Source organism: Canis lupus, chromosome 30 (assembly GCF_048164855.1).
Source record: "Canis lupus baileyi chromosome 30, mCanLup2.hap1, whole genome shotgun sequence".
Classification (NCBI taxonomy): domain Eukaryota; kingdom Metazoa; phylum Chordata; class Mammalia; order Carnivora; family Canidae; genus Canis; species Canis lupus.
In genome coordinates this window covers 7539908-7552669 of record NC_132867.1, presented here as the reverse complement: position 1 = coordinate 7552669, position 12762 = coordinate 7539908, and the positions used below count along the sequence as shown (strand labels likewise).

Sequence of the window (12762 nt, the reverse complement as noted above, 5' to 3'; positions counted from 1 at the left end):
TGTTGAAAAACAGATTTTAATGAGCTCACCCACAGCTTTCTCATTTCTGAAGAAACCCTCAGCAAGTACCATTACATTAAATATAGCCTTAGCCTTTTGTTTATACAGATATTGACTGTGTTTGATTGAAATAGTCAACTTACTTTTTAAATTTCTCATGTATTAAGAAAGGTAAATAATGGTATCATCTGATATGAAAGATATGTTATTTAACCCATTAGTTTCAGTTAATATGAATGAAAGAGATATTACTTCATACTGTTCAAACTTATCTTTGAAGAGGAATTTCCTGTAAAATTTGTGATACAGAGCACTGGTTGTAGGTCAATCTTATTTAAATATTTAGAGTAATTACAAGGAAATAATTTAACCAGGATATTCTTTCAATTTTCATGAAATATTAACTATATTCCTTAGTGATTCATTTTTAATTGAAGTAACCAAAAAATAAAAATAAAATATTAGGTGGCCCAATCCTGCCATAGACAGAACTTCTCTGATGGACTGGTTTAAGGAATCCCCAATAGCCTAGCCAAAATGTTTTATTAACTGCACTGTAGATTGCCTGTGTAACTCTCCTTTGTTCTCATAAGGTTTCATAAGGTTCAGAACTGCATCTCCTTTGATGGTTTTCCTTGTCTCTTGCCCCTCCTCTCTGTCCTCAGAGGAGTTTCCTCTGATAAAGTAGTTGGACATCTAATCTCATCTTGGTTTTTGCCTCTTAGAGGACTTGAACTAATTAATGTAATGTTTATTTAAAAATAGAACAACTACAGGGATCCCTGGGTGGCGCAGCGGTGTAGCGCCTGCCTTTGGCCCAGGGCGCGATCCTGGAGACCTGGGTTCGAATCCCACGTCGGGCTCCCGGTGCATGGAGCCTGCTTCTCCCTCTGCCTGTGTCTCTGCCTCTCTCTCTCTCTCTCTCTCTCTCTCTCTCTCTCTGTGTGACTATCATAAATAAAAATAGAACAACTACAAAATGCAATAATATATTAAAATCAGAACAGCAAAAAACAAAACAAAACAACACAAAAACACACTCAAAAAAACAAAACCAAAATCACATGCTACGTGATTCCATTTATATGAAATATCCAGCATGGGCAACTCAGAGACAGAACACAAATCAGTAGTTTCTGGGGCTTGGTGGAGGAGGAATAGCTGAATGCTTAATGGAAACAGGATTTCTTTTGAAATAATGAACATATTCTGGAATTAGATAATAGTTATGGTTGAAAATGGTGAATGTGCCAAATGTTACTAATGGAATATTTTTGTGTATTTCACTACAATATAAAATACATTACATTGAAAAGGGGGGCTTATTACTTTAAATTGTATTGCTCATGGTATAATATATGGGATTTCATTCCCAAATTATATTTTAGTGGTTTGCTTCTATAGAGAATTCCATGATTAAATAATATTAGAGAATCTCAGTTCAATAATGTTAAATTGGTGCTTAGTTTTAAAATGACAAAAAAAAACAAAAAACAAAAAGCCTTGAGTATGCCATTATCTTTCTATACCTTCAGATTTTCTTATATAAAAATAAACAAGTCTAACATATTGTTTGCTAGTGAATTATAGAATATAAATTATATCATATTCTTTCAGATTGCTACTCAAAGTTTAATTCCCCCCCCCCCACACTTTGTAATTTTTTGTTATGATATTCATATCATAGACCAAGGGGTCAAATTAATTATTTCAATAATTAGTGATATAGTTTTAGAAGGACCCATATATGATACAATAGCACAAATGTCTTTTTTATGTGAAATGGCTTGGTGAAAATTTCAAAATAAGTGATATTCTATCTTTCCTGTTCATTTTTATTTCACTATGAAATTTGCCAGATTCCTCAAAAGATTTTATATATTGAAACCAAGTCCCAGATGGCCTAGAGGCTATTGGACAGACTGTTTTCAAACACTTCTCAGGAGAAAACCTGGTCTATTTGCTGATTTTGTTATTTAGTAAAAATATTTCTTATTTAGTATTTATTTAGCACACTTATGATGCTAGCATACATGTAACAGGCACCTGGTTCTCTTCTCGTCCACTATTGATAGTAACTTAATTGTTCTGTTTTAGAGGTTCTCAATTTTTCTAGAAATTCCATTAAAAATTGTTTGAAGAAAAGCTTGATTCATCTCTTTTGAAATGTTTTTTTCTATTAGGCAGTTGTAATCACAACAATAAATGTTAACCTGAGCATGATAATTCTCTTGTTCAAATATCCCTTTTAAAGAGCTGATTAAGGCCAAGTCATGGCAAATTTTTAATACTTGTTTCTAAAATTCTGATTCAGTCATATCAATTGATTACTATGCATAGAGCTGTTTTTATATCTATAATTCTTTACCCTAACAATTGTGATATGTGTAATCATGAGCTTTTGCAATATAATGATTTAGAAGAAATATATTTGTCAGATATATTTGGTGTTCATCACAGTTCTTAATAATGTTTCAGAGCACCCCCCCCAAAAAAAAAAGTGAAATGGGTACTTTGTTACTAATGAAGATGATTTTTCACCCCAAATAAGGTGAGGGCTGGTTGTCAGGAGGACCAACCATATGATCAGAGAGTTAGAATTTTGAGTTGCACCCTGCTGACCTCCAGGCAGGAGAGAAGGGGTGGAGACTGAATCCGCCAATGTCTAATGACTTGGTCAATTATGACTATATAATGAAGTCTCCAAAATACCCAAGAGGAGAGCTTTTTGATCCATTTTTCAGAGCTTCCATGTTTAGGGAACCAGAATGCTTCCAGGTGTCACTGAGCAAGGCTTCCAGTTCCGTGAGGACAAAAATCCTTTGTGTGAGACTTTGGCATGTGTGTCTCTTCATTTGACCATTATCTGTGTTAGCTATAGTTTTTCCATACTGCTCTATATAAGGGAGCACAAAGTTTTCCAAAAATTAGAAGAGAAACAAAGCTCCCAACTCAATCTCAATTTCAGGTATTTCAGTACCTGAAATAATTCAACATCTTTTATGATTAAAAAAAAAAACCACTCATCAAAATGAAAGGTTTCTCAACCTTATATAGGTTGATATTGGCTTGATTTGCAAATAATAATAATAACAATAAGCTATATTATTAAAATCATGAATGAAAAGGGGAACACTATTACAGATATTACAGAAATAGGAAAAGATTATAAGGGAATAATATGAACAACTATAAGACAAAAAAATTAGTGTAGATAAATTGGACAAATTCTCTTAAGCTAACTACTAAAACTGAATCAAGAAGAAATAGAAAATCTGAATAGGCCTTGTATAACTAGTAAAGAGACTGAATTAATAATTTAAATACTCCCAAATGAGTAACACAGCCCAGATATCCTCATTGATGAATTCTAACATTTAAGAAGAATTAAGACCAGTTTTCCACAAATACAGTTTTGTGTTTGACTTATTTCATTTGACACAACACAAGAACCATTCGTGTTGTTGCAAGCAACATTCCATTCTTTTTTATGGCTGAGTAGTACCCCATTGTATAAATATACCATATCTTTTACCATTCATCCATTGAAAAATATATAAGTTGCTTCTATGTCTTGGCTATTGTAAATAATGCTGCAATGAACATAAGGAGGCATAGCATATATCTTTTCAAGTTAGTTTTTTCATGTTCTTTAAATTTTTAAAATTCTAATTCCAGTATAGTTATCGTGAAGTTTTATATTAGTTTCAAGTGTACACAATATAGTGATTCAACAATTCTATACATTACTCAGTGCTCATCATGATAAGTGTACTTTTAATCTCCTTCACTTATTTCATCTATCCACCCACCCACTTCCTGTCTCATAACCATTAGTTTGTTCTTTACTCTGTTAAGAGTATGTTTTTTTGGTTTCTATCTCCTTCTCTCTCCCTCTCTCATTTTTCATTTATTTTGTTTCTTAAATTCCACATATGAGTGAAATCATGGTGTTTGTCTTTCTCTGACTTATTTCACTTAGCATCCATCCGTGTTGTTGCAAAAGGCAAGATATATAATATGATGGAATATTACTCAAATATATCCATATCTATCTATCTATAGATAGATGATAGATAGATATGATAGATAGATAGATAGATAGATAGATAGATAGATAGATAATCATATCTTCTTTATCCATTCATCTATTGATGGGTTTACAGATACCTGGGCTGCTTCCATAGTTGAGCTATTGTAAATGATACAATAAACATGGGGTACATATATATTTTCAAATTAGTGTTTTTATATTCTTTGGGTAAATACTCTTTTGTAGTGCAAGTACTAGATCTTAGGTAATTTTACTTTAAATTTTATGAGGAACCTCAATACTTTTTTCCCCACAATGACTGCAGCAGCTTACATTTCTACCAACAGTTCATGAGAGGCCTTTTTCCTCTTACAACCTCACCAGTACTTGTTTCTTGTGTTGTTGAATTTAGCCATCCTAGCAGCTGTGAGATGATATCTCATTGTGGTTTTGATCTTTATTCCCTTGATTATGAGAGATGTTGAGGACCTTTTCACGTGTTTGTTGGCCATCTGTATGTCTTTGGAAAGATGTTAATGTCTTATGCTCTTTTAAAATCAGATTTATTATTATTATTATTATTATTATTTATTTTCAAATATTTTATTTATTTAATTATGAGAGACACAGACAGGGAGAGAGAGAGAGAGAGAGGCAGAGGCACAGGCAGAGGGAGAGGCAGGCTCCCTGCAGGGAGCCCGACATGGGACTCCATCCTGGGTTTCCAGGATCATGCCCTGGGCTGAAGGCAACACTAAACCGCTGAGCTACCCAGGCTGCACTATTATTATTATTATTATTATTATTATTATTATTATCATTATTATTATTAATTTGTGTAGGTTCCTTATATATTTTGGATACTATTACTTTACTGAATAGGTCACTTGCAAATATCTTCTTCCATTCAGTAGGTGGTCTTTCAGTTTGGTTGATTATTTCTTTTACTGTGCAGAAACTTCATTTTGATGTAATATCAATAGTCTATTTTTGCTTTTGTCTCCTTTGCTTCAAGAGACATATCTAGAAAAATGTTAACACAGCTGATTCTGGAGAAATTACTGCCTGGGCTCTCTTCTAGGATTTTTGTAGTTTCAGGATTCACATCAAGTCTTTATTCCATTTCAAATTTACTTTTATGATGTGAAAAACGGTCCAGATTCATTCTTTTTCTTTTGCATGTTGCTGTCCAGTTTTCCCAGCATCATTTTTTAAAAGATTTTATTTATTTATTCATGAGAGACACAGAGAGAGAAAGGCAGAGACAACACAGGCAGAGGGAGAGGCAGGCTCCATGGAGGGAGCCAGACATGGGACTCGATCCCGAGTCTCCAGGATCACACCCTGGGTTGAAGGAGGCTCTAAGCCACTGAGCCACCCAGGTTGCCCCCCAGCATAATTTTTTTGATGAGACTGCATTTTTCCATTACACATTCCTATCTTCTTTGTTGGAGATTAGTTGACCATATAATTGTGGGTTTATTTCTTGGCTCCCTATTCTCCATTGATGTGTGTGTGTATGTGTGTGTATGTGCATGTGTGTGCCAGTACCAAAGTGTTTTGATTACTACAGCATTGCAATATACCTTGATATATGGCATTGTGATACCTCCAATTTTGTTCTCTTTTTTCATGATTGCTTTGGCTGCTAGAGGTCTTTTAATTTGCATTTCACTATTAATGTTATTGAACTTCTTTTGTTTGTTTTTTTGCCTGCTGGCCATCTGTAGGTTTCCTTTGAAGGATTTGTCTATTCAGATCATCTACTCATTTTTTAATTGGGTTGTTTAATTTTTGTTGTTGAGTTGTATGAGTTCTTTATGTATTTTGAATATTAACATTTTATTGAACATATGGCTTACAAATATTTTCTCCCACTCAGTGAGTTGCTTTTTTGTTTCCTTTGCTGTGCAGGAGTCTTTTAGTTTCATGTAGTCTCATTTGCTTTTACTTTTTTTCCCCTTGTCATTGGAGTAAACACACAAGGATGTCACTAAGAGCAGTTAGGAGCTTATTATCTATGTTTTCTTCTAGGGACTTAATGGTTTTCGGTTTTACATTCAAGCCTTTAATAAATTTTGAATTATGTATATTATGTATGGTATAAGATAATTGTGTGATTATGCTGAGTGAAGTAAGTCAGTCGGTGAAGGACAAACATTATATGTTCTCATTCATTTGGGGAATATAAATAATAGTGAAAGGGAATATAAGGGAAGGGAGAAGAAATGTGTGGGAAATATCAGAAAGGGAGACAGAACGTAAAGACTGCTAACTCTGGGAAACGAACTAGGGGTGGTGGAAGGGGAGAAGGGGGGGGTGGGAGTGAATGGGTGACGGGCACTGGGGGTTATTCTGTATGTTAGTAAATTGAACACTAATAAAAAATAAATTAAAAAAAAGATAATTGTGTGTATTATGTATGGTGTAAGATATGGTGTTCTAGTTGCACTTTTTTTGCAAATGATTGTCCAACTTTCCTAGCACCATTTATTGACGAAACCGTCATTTATCCTTTGTATGTTCTTGGCTCCTTTGTGATATCTATATATCAATATACGTGAGAGTTTACTTCTGAACTCCCAATTCTGTTCCACTGATATGTGTGTCTCTTTTGGTACCAATATCATACTGTTTTATTTAATATAGCTTTGTAGTATAGTTTGAATTCAGGAAATGTGATGCCTCCAGCTTTATTCTTCTTTTTCAAGACTTTTTTTCAATCTGTTTGGAGTCTTTTGTGGTTCCATAAAACTTTTAGAATTATTTGTCCCAGTGCAGTGAAGTATACCATTGGAATTTTGTTGAGTTTGGGATTGATTCTGCACATGGCTTTGGATATATGCATATTTTATTTTATTTTTAATATGGACATTTTAACAATAATTTAATTCTCCTAAACCATGATCATAAAATATGTTTCCACTTATTTGTGTCTTATTCACTTTCATCAGTATCTTATAGTTTTTAGTATATAGATCTTTCACCTCATTGGTTAATTTTAATCTTAGGTATTTTATTCTTTTTGATGTAATTGTAGATGGTTTGTTTTCTCAATTTCACTGATAGTTCATTATTACTGTAGACAAACACATGAAATTTCTGTAAGTTGATTTTTTTCCTGCAACTTTAGTGAATTCATTTATTAGTAGTAGCGGGGTTTTTTGTAGATTCTTTAGAATTTTTTATATATGATACCATATTGTTTGCAAATAGTAGCAGTTTTACTCATTCCTTTCTGATTTGGATACTTTTTTTCCCTTCCCTTGCCTAAATGCTATAGCTAAGACTTTCAATACTACTTTGAATAAAAGTGGGAAGAGTGGGCATACTTGTGTTGTTACAGTTCTTAGAGGAAAAGCTTTCAGATTTTCCCCATTGAGTATAATGTTAGTTATGAGATTTTCTTATATGATGATTGTCCCCATCCCAGCTGTGGGGTGCATCCACGACCATCATGGCATATTGAAGGTTTGAGCTATCAGCAGGACATACCCACTGGTACTAGCAGATTCGAGGGAGAATTCCAATATAGTGTCCATTAGTGTGGGTATTATTAGTACGGTAGGTTGAGATCTCAAAAACGCCTCCTACCAGTACCTCAGTCCCTGCTGCTTCCTGCCTCCCTTGCAGATGCTTTAAGGTTAGTAAATGGATCTCTTATACCTATAGTCTATGCACTTTTCAAATTGATTTTTTTTTGTGTGTGTGTGATGACTTCTAAGTTGAGTGATCTGCACAGGAGCTTTTAAGAGTGAGTTTTCCATTCCCTACAGTTTTATAGTTTTCCTGAACATAATCCCTGTTGATTTTTATTTTTTTAAAGATTTATTTTATTTGAGAGAAATAATATGCAGTGGAGAGGGGCAGGGAAAGATGGAGAGAGAGAATCTCAAGTGTAGACTCCCACTAAGTATGGAGCCTAACATGGAGCTCAATCCAATGACCCTGAGATCATGACCTGAGCCCAAATTAAAAGTTGGATGCTCAACTGACTGAGCCACCCAGGTACCCCTCTGTTGATTTTTAAAGTCTGATGATTTGGGGACCTGTCTCTCCTGTGAATGATCTGAATGATCTAAGAGTTGGTATCCCTTATGTGGAGTGGCAATCTCTCAGTCCTCAGGAAAAGGTTCCATACCTTTTATATCATTCCTGATTAGGACTCACTGACTCACTGTGAATGTGGTGTTGCTATAGTTTTTGTTTTGTTTTTTGTTTTTTTTTGTTGTTGTTGTTGTTGTTTTTATTTTTACAAATCCATGTCTCTTCCTCTCACCTCTTGATGCTGTTTTTCTCTTCTTTGTTGTAGAGACTTCATTCAATTACCAGTTTTAGAAGTAATTATTCCACATGTAATTACAGATTTTTTTAAAATCAAATATCTAATATTTTATTTGTAAGTCAATAAAAAGTATATGTATATTAAAACTAAAAATTTGGACAATTTTTTGCATATGCATGGTGAGTGAAAATATTTGCAAATTTGTATGTTTTGTAAGTAGCATCATCAGTACATACTATGCCCAGATATACATAATGTACACTTAAGTGTCCTAGTTATATTTTTCAAAATTAGATACTTCTCTGAATTTTAAGAAAGTAGAAATCATTTAAAATATGAGGAATAGGAGTTAAGAGTGAGCTATATATCCAATTTAAATTACACTAAAATACAAACAAAATATAAACATAAGTGAAAATTTTCTAGAAGGAAGAATTTACTGTCCCCCCTCCCAAAGTAAGTAAATTACACTATAGAGAGAACTATACATGTACTGAGATACTTTCTTGCTTTGATAAGTGCAAAATAATTAATTTCATGTGATCTAAAATTTTAGGGTTATATAGTTAGAAATCTAGAATTCTACTTTTAAAGGCATGTCCACAATGCTAATGAGATACGTTAGCACAATCATTTGGATTGTTTGTCTACATGTTGGACAGGGCTTATTCCTTTTCTTTAGCTTTTTAACACACATAAAGCATACTATAAGATGTCCTATTTTTCGATGAACAACACGACCATTTTTGGGTTGACCTTGGAAAATCACACAAAGCTCAATGGAATTAAGGGGAAAACTAGATTCCATGATTTTTTCTTTTTCTTGTGTTTCTTCCCTCTTAACCTCTTTGATGTCTTCTTGGCTACTATAAATGATGCTGTTAGAAGTTGATGGCTGAGAATAGTCCTCACTTCGGATTGGGAGGCTTGTGTGATTTTATCATCATTTTCTTCAGTACATGATTCTCTGGAATCATTCACTGTATATATGTGTGTATATATATTTTTTTACAACCACATCAAAGCCCTCTTTTATTTGTTTAGTTTTCTAGCTTAGCTTTCTCAGGCATTTTATCTTTACCTTTCCCTTTATCTTCAGGAAGCTAATTTCTCATGAAGGGCCCAACATCTGTTGCAATGAGGCAGAAGAGGAGGATTCATTTCACTGCATGAAGTACACTTCCAATAGTCTGCCAAGGAAACTTCAGAAAATTCTTCAAGTGAGTCTGTATTATTTTCCCCTGCCTGACACAGAGTTAATATACTTCATCTTCTTCATATGAGAGTTCTTGTCCTTCATGAAGGCTATAATCTTCTGAATTGAGAGACTCACCTTCAAATTCTACACTGAATCAGTCTGATACTGAATTCAACTGATCACCTGAATGTTCACTTACACCAGCATCAACATCTGGATTTGATGGAGTGAGTCTCTGGTGATTCAGTGCTATTGCTTCTTTCATAACATCCTCTCCCTTATTACACACAGAGCAAGGGTTTCATCAAAGGAAAGGGAAATACTATCAGATTTGTGCCGCTTTCACTGTGGTTCACCAGGTAATTCATCTGAATGTTCCTCTGTATCACTAATTGCTCTCCTAGATGAGGTAGGTGGTCTGGAAACCAAATCTGAAAATGGAAGTTTGTCTTCCTGAAACTCTTGCACAGGGTCCTTTGATCACTCCCTCCTTCAAGGGGACACTTATTTTCACTCACAAGTGTGAGTGAATCTGATGGCTCATGTTGATTGACCAATACCAAGTTTCCTCAGATCACTATATATATATATTTTTTTTCCTGTCTTCTTTCACAGAGAAATTTGGCACTCCAAACAAATCCCCTAGAAGATAATTGGAACAATATACAATATGCTATCATTTCTCATCATATAATCATTTAGTCATAATATACTGACTAAGATAAAACATAACCTCTTTCATAGTAGAAGTGTCTTTTTGTGCAGGAACAGATTTTAATAACTTCAAAAGCAATGGCTTTGCTCTCACCAGGGTCTCTTGTTCTAAAGCTGGAATTTGTGAAGTGCTTACAGCACTATCTGTTGACACAGACATGTTGGTATTGCACATTTGCCTGGATCAGTGTAGAATAAATGTTCTATGTTGGTGACCACTGATATCTATCTCTAACTACCTGTGAATACAGCTGCTCCCCACTAAGCAGGGAAGGAGTGGGAGGAGCAGGGACCTTCACTAAGCCCACAGAATCCCAATACCCTGGGCCTCAGCAACCATTCCACTGGTGAGGTCCAGGCCCCTGGGGCCCTTGAGCATGCTAGGTCAGGAGAAGAAGAAGGTTTCTGGTGGCAAAGGGGCAAGACCTCCGTCAGAGGGGTTAAGGGTGCCCCCTTGGACTTTGGCTCTTCCTCCATTTTCTTTCCAGCCACCCAGGGCCACACAGGCCCCAGAAAAAGCCCAGTCAGCCCAGGGACACCAGATGCATGCGCCCTGCTGCCCCTGTAATTGTAGAATTTTTGTTCCAATGAGAGAAGGTAATTTCAAGATCTTGCTATGCTTCCATGTTAAACCTAACCCTCTCTTCTTTTTTATATGTGTTTACAGGTATAAATTTCCTTCTAGCCACTGCTTTAGCAATATCTCATAAATTTTTGTATGTATTTTATTTGTTTTCATTTATTTCAAAATATTTCTAATTTCCCTTTTTATTTCTTATAGTTTGTATTTTGTTTAATTTCCTCCTGTTTATAAGTTTCTCTATTTAGAAATGTATGTATGTATCAGTATTTATCTAGGTATCTATTCACTATGCTATACTTTATAAATCTATCCTGGATATCCATGGTGCTGAGATCTCTTTTGGAGAACAAGAAGCTATGTTCCTACTTTAGAGAGAACATGTGAAGAGAAATATGATATTTCGTATAAATTTTCCAGTTAAAACAGTAATCAGGTGTAATGAGTCCCTACTGCTCATTTCCAGTGAGGAGGATTCTAAGCCTCTGGCTATCAGTGTGCAATGCCTGCTTATAAAGCAACCAAGAAAGAAAGATTTTGAAGCTTCACAGATTTACTTCATTAAAACAAGTTTAATAGTTTTTGAAAAAATTCCTTAGAAGTGCTTTCCTCAATGTTGTTTTGAGGTGAGATAATTGATATGAAGCATTCTGCAGATACCAAAATAAGCATTTCATCCATACTAATTGTTATTTGCATATATCTAAAAAAGGGCTTCAATATGAATATCTTTCAAAATCATGAACAGTATCAGGATATAACTTCAAAAGTCCATAAAGGTTAATCCAAAATACATTTGAAGAAACCTTTACATGCCAAAAAATGGTAGTTGATGGTCAACACTAGCAGAGATCATTGTAACACTTGTTTAATTTTGTTAACTTAAAAGATCTATACTTGCTAGTATAAAATACCAGGTTAGGGGACATGGGGGACTCCACAGGAAACACTTTAAGAGTGTGTAATTTCATAATAATGCCAAGGCAGACTACTGTGATTGCTGACTGGAAGGGCCCATAAGAAGTGGCAGATAAACTGTGGTTATGGGAAACTTGATTGCTTAAAGACTTTAGATGTCATACACTGTTAAGATAAAAGGAAGAGGAGGAGGAAAAATAGGAAAAGGAGGAGGAGTGGGAGAAGCCATTATGAGGAATTGGCATAGACATGAAGAAGAAACTAAGAATTCATGGAGAGTTTTGGGATGGGTTGCATCTAATGCAATTCTTTGCCTTTTAAATGTCAAGTTTGGTACTTTCTCATATTTAATGAACTCTAAATTATAAGAATCATCTTGGAGCTAAAACTGTTCCTCCAGTCATAATTTCAAGGTGGATTATTTTGGCAGGATAAGGCAGTCACCCACTTTCATCTCTTTCCTACTATGAGAATTAGTGGTAATAGCATAAATATATATATATATATATATATATATATATATATATATATATATATATTGTTTTTTTATCTTGGGGAAATATTTTCTTTTATTCTGGGGAAATACAAGTCTTTCTTGCTACAGATTTGCTTTTTAAAATTTTGAGTTTCTATGGTAATTTTATATCTTCCTACAGTTTTCAACTTAATTTTAGCTTAAAATTTACATGAAGTAATTTAAAGAAGGATTTTAAAATTGATTACATGAAAAAAAGTTGTTTTGAATTTGATACCCTAATAAGGTTCATGTAAAGTGTATGAGGGACAATTGGATATTTTTAGTGTTCAAATAGAAAATTTTTGTTATTTTATATATATTCATTATTTATTTCTAACTTTCCTATTTTTGATATTTAATAGCGTTTAAGGATATCAGTATCATGTGAACATAAAATACACAAAATTTTTATTAAAACAAAGATAAACAGAAAATACTTTTGTCAAATTGTCTCACTATATTATCCTTCCCTTGAGAAGAGAATCATCCACTGTATGCAGTTTTGTTTATATGTGAT

The 12762-nt window shown here is 34.1% G+C and overlaps 1 long non-coding RNA gene and 1 pseudogene across 2 annotated transcripts in view; both read right to left on the bottom strand.

The window, feature by feature from the left end:
- LOC140621447 (uncharacterized) overlaps nucleotides 1–12762 on the bottom strand; it is a 74624-nt gene that overhangs the window by 31519 nt on the left and 30343 nt on the right. The gene's annotated exons all lie outside the window — the stretch shown is intronic.
- Nucleotides 8846–10417, bottom strand: LOC140621830 (E3 ubiquitin-protein ligase Mdm2 pseudogene; annotated as a pseudogene).